Consider the following 5101-nt stretch of genomic DNA (forward strand, 5'->3'; position numbering starts at 1 on the left):
GCCACCCAAGGGTTGCACATGCCCCACGGGCCTCATCGCCCTCATGAATCGCTGTGTTCCAGCGGTCCCATCCCAGGAAGTGGCCATCCTGATCGCCATGGCTCACTCTCCGGTGCAGCTGGGCCTGCCCAGCAAGCATATAGGCAGGAGCTGGGCATCTGAGGGGAAGGAGGAGGCATGCCGGGTCAGGGCAGATGTGAGGAACTTGGCGGTATAAACACAGACCACCTCCACATTGTGCTGGCCCCTCGTGCTGCATTCCCAACCCCTGGGTGCCCCTGCCCAGCACTGTGCTCTCAGGCCTAGGGTGGGGGTGAGGGACCTGTAGCAGCAGCCTGAAGGCAGCCCTCACTGGCTTGGAATCACAATGGTCAATCAGGAAGGGATGCTGGATGCAAACTTCCGCCTCTCTCTCTAAATCTCTCTCTCTCTGTCTCTCTCTCTCTCAGAGTGGGCCCCCTGTCTCCGGTGGGCGGGCTAGGGCTCGGTTGAGGCAATCTGCTCTGCTTGCCTTCACCCCAGCCCCGGCACACCCCAAGATCGCATTGGGACATGTCTCCGGTGGGCAGCGAGGGCTCAGTTGAGGCAATCTGCACCACTTGCCTTTGCCCCAGCCCCCACATGCCCCCAGATAGCATTGGGACGTGTCTCCGGTGGGGGGTTGAGGGCTCAGGCAAGACGATCTACACCGCTTGCATTTGCCCCAGCCCCCGTCCTCCCCCGGGTTGCACTGGGATGTGTCTCCCGTGGGTGGGGGAGGGCTCCAATGAGGCGATCTGCACTGCTTGACTTTGCCCCAGCCCCCGGGCATTGGGACTTGTCTCTGGTGGGCAGGCAAGGGCTCAGTTGAGGTGATGGACACCGATTGCCTTGGCCCCAGCCCCTGCCTGTCCCCAGATCGCACATGGAAGTGGGACCCCTGTCTCCAGTGGGCAGGCAGGGGAGGGCTCCAGGAGAGGATCAACACCATTTGCCTTAGCCCCCGGTAGCACAGGGAGGCCTGGATGGTGGCTTGCACTGGCCCGCCCTGCCTTCATTATGCAAATTAGCTGCCATCTTTGTTGGCGGTTAACTGCTATCTTAGTTGGTAGTTAATTTGCATATCACCCTGATTAGCCAATGGGAAGGGTAGCAAAGTTACGGTTAATTACCATGTTTGTCTATTATTAGATAGGACTAGAGGCTCAGGGCACAAAATTTGTGCATGGCAGGTGTCCCTCAGCCCAGACTGCACCTTCTCCAATCTGGAACCCCTCAGGGGATGTCGAACTGTTGGTTTAGGCCTGATGCAGGATTGGGCCTAAACCAGAAGTCAGACACCCCTCTCACAATCCAGGACCATTGGTTCCTAACCGCTCACCTGCCTGCCTATCTGATTGCCCCTTACCGCTTCTGCCTGCCACAGCCTGATCACCCCCTAATTGCACCCCCTGCTGGCCTAATTGATGCCTAACTGCTCCCTTGCTGGCCTGATCACCCCCAACTGCCCTCCCCTGCCAGCCTGATTGCCCACAACTGCCCTCCCCTGCTATGACCCATCTCCTCTGCCAGGACCCGCCTCCTCCGTGCTAGGTGGTGGAGATGTCGGGACTGGCCTCCTCTGCACCATGCAGAGCTGCAGGACCTCCAGGCCTCACTGCGAAGAGTGGCCACCTGGCCCTGCTTCTGTGTCCTGCCATCTTATGACAGCCATCTTGCGACAGCCATATTGTGATGATATGAGGGCGTAACACCATCTAGGCTATTATTAGTATAGATAGCCCAAATTAGCAATAACTCAGATGTCTCTCATTGGTTGAATGGTTAAATGAACTGTGGTACATTCATACCATGGAATAATACTAAGTAATAAAAATGAGTTAACTCTTGATATATACAAGAACCTGTATGAATCTCTAAAGCAGTGGTTCTCAACTTGTGGGTCATGACCCCTTTGGGGGTGAAAAGATCCTTTCACATGGGTCGCCTAAGACCACCGGAAAACACACATTTTCGATGGTCTTAGGATCCGAGACACTGCTTCTCTATCTGTCTCCAGGGGGGTCCGCCCACATGCAGATATGCCCACGTATGAATACCCGACATGTTGACATCATCGCACCAACCCATCACATACACTCCGAGCAAATACAGGTGTATGTGACAGGGTTGGCGCCATAATGTACTTATGCGGACCAGTCACACATGTGTAGAGAGCATCTACTGTGTAGAGAGCAGCTGCTGTGTTGAAAGCAGCTACTACGTTGAAAGCAGCAGTACTGGAAGTAAAACACTTCATGAATTATAATTACTAGGTAAATGTAAAATCATGTACTGTAAAATAATCAACTACTGCAAAAAATATATCTGTACCATGGGAACTCAATCTGGATACTGATCAGTCTTTTTATATTCAGCTGTGGTTGATGTGAATACTGCCCCCTTGTGATAGTAACAGGTATGTAAAAAAAACAACACAGAATGGTAAATCATAGGAAACTTTAATGAACTGTATTGACTAACTGAACTTTGCCATGTATCATTTGTATTATTAAAGCTATTGTTATATATTATTTTCATTAGCAAACCATCCCATGACAATGGATTGTGTAGAGAAGAACACTAAGAAAAGAAAATATAGTGAGGATTTTTTTACAGTATGGTTTTACCTCAGTAATTACAGAGGGAATTGAGAAACCACAATGTGTTATTTGTTGTGAAGTTCAATCAGCCGAATCTATGAAGCCAAACAAACTAAAATGCCATTTTGATATCAAGCATCCGAGCTTTGCCGGCAAGGATACCAACTATTTTAGAAGCAAAGCTGATGGACTCAAGAAAGCCAGATTTGACACTGGTGGCAAGTACCACAAACAAAACGTAGCAGCCATTGAAGCTTCATATTTGGTGGCACTCAGAATCGCCAGAGCTATGAAACCTCACACCATTGCTGAGGATTTACTGTTGCCAGCAGCCAAATACATTGTTTGAGTTATGATTGGAGACAAATTTGTTATGAAATTGAGTGCAATTTCCTTATCTAATGACACTGTCCGCAGAAGAATAGATGACATGTCTGCTGATATTCTTGATCAGGTAATCCAGGAAATTAAATCTGCTCCACTCCCAATATTTATTATCCAGCTTGATGAATCTACAGACATTGCAAACTGTTCACAGTTACCGGTTTACGTGAGGTATATTAATGATGGTGACTTTAAAGATGAGTTTCTTTTTTGCAAATCTATTGAAGTGACAACTACTGCACGTGATGTATTTGACAGTTGGTTAATTTCTGAAAGAGCATAAGATCTCTTGGGCAAAGGTTTGTGCTGTTTGCACAGATGGTGCTCCAGCTATGCTAGGATGTCGATCTGGATTTCAATGTTTGGTACTGAATGAATCACCAAAAGTCATCGGAACTCACTGTATAATTCATCGGCAAATATTAGCAACAAAGACACTGCCACAAGAGTTTTCATTACAAGAAGTAATGAAAAGCGTCATAAGTTGTGTCAATTTTGTAAAGGCAAGCACTTTTAACAGTCAACTGTTTTTGCAACTGTGCAACGAGTTGGATGTGCAGAACAGTGCTCTGCTATTTCACACTGAAGTGAGATGGTTGTCGAGAGGAAAAATTTTAAAACGTGTTTTTGAGCTTCGTGATAAACTCAAAACGTTTTTAAATCAGAGTGCAAGACTGCAATTCGAAGCACTTTTTGGCGATAAAAGTGAACTGCAGAAAATAGCTTACTTGGTTGACATCTTTGCCATCTTGAATGAGTTAAATTTATCACTGCAAGGACCAAATGCAACATGCCTCGATTTGTCTGAAAAGATCCGATCATTCCAAATGAAACTTCAGTTTTGGAAAAAGAAAATTCGATGAAAATAAAATTTACATGTTGCCTACCTTATCTGCTTTCTTTGGGGAACATGACATTGAACCAGACAAAAGGATTATGATGATAATTTCTGTGAAAGAATACTAGCACATGCTTGCAGATGAAATTTCATCATACTTTCCAAATCTACCTGACACCCCATTTGCACTTGCCAGAAGCCCATTCACAGTCAAAGTTGAAGATGTTCCTGAGACAGCACAAGAGGAGTTCATTGAACTTATTAACAACGATGCAGCAAGAACTGATTTCTCTACAATGCCAGTTACAAAATTCTGGATCAAGTGTTTGCAGCCATATCCTGTTCTGTCTGAGGCTGTGTTGTGCCTTGTTCTTCCATTTCCAACAACATATGTTTGTGAAACAGGGTTTTCCAGCTTGTTGGTTATCAAGTCTAAATACAGAAGTAGACTTGTTGTGGAAGATGATCTTCGTTGTGCTCTTGCAAAGACTGCCCCGAGAATTTCTGATCTGGTGAGAAAGAAGCAATCTCAACCTTCACACTGATGTTGGCTTTTTATGCATACTGTCGCAAAATGTAGCAATGTAGTTTACTGTTGTTATATTAAGACTGCTACCCATGCTTCAAGACAAAATTTCATTTATTTGTAATTAGAAATAAATATTTCACAATATATAATTACATATTGTTTTTGTGATTAAGTCTCCCCAAGCCTCTAGCAGTGGTTCTTAACCTGTGGGTCGCGACTCCTGAAAATACATCCTGCATATCAGATATTTACATTATGATTCATAAGAGTAGCAAAATTACAGTTATGAAGTAGCAACGAAAATAATTTTATGGTTGGGGGTCACCACAACATGAGGAACTGTATTAAAGGGTTGCAGCATTAGGAAGGTTGAGAACCACTGGCCTAGAGGATTAATGTTGATTGCACTACTAAGAAATTTTAGAAGGTGACATATTTTCTCTGACTTTCTTCTACCAAGCCACATAATCAGGATTGAGGGAGGGTGTTAAGCTGTTATATCTCATTAAGTTCTTAAGTGCATGTTATTAGTTATTATCTTAACTGTCCCCTTCAGAAATAGTTAAAAGTTGGGTGGTTGTTTTTTTTTTGTTGTTTTTTGTTTTAATTGTGAGTGATGAAAGCGGTCTAGGTTTTTGTTTTATTCACCTACTCTTTACCACTTAGGTTAAGGAAGCATTCCTAAGATAAGGTTATGTTGATAGGCAAACACATAATCCCTTTCACTGC

General features: G+C 44.9%; 1 pseudogene; it reads left to right on the forward strand.

The window, feature by feature from the left end:
- The first annotated feature begins 2167 nt into the window (after positions 1–2167).
- LOC102765335 lies at positions 2168–4465 on the forward strand (annotated as a pseudogene).
- The last annotated feature ends 636 nt before the right edge of the window (positions 4466–5101 follow it).

The sequence above is a fragment of the Myotis davidii genome, unplaced genomic scaffold, assembly GCF_000327345.1.
Source record: "Myotis davidii unplaced genomic scaffold, ASM32734v1 scaffold90, whole genome shotgun sequence".
NCBI classification, from domain to species: domain Eukaryota; kingdom Metazoa; phylum Chordata; class Mammalia; order Chiroptera; family Vespertilionidae; genus Myotis; species Myotis davidii.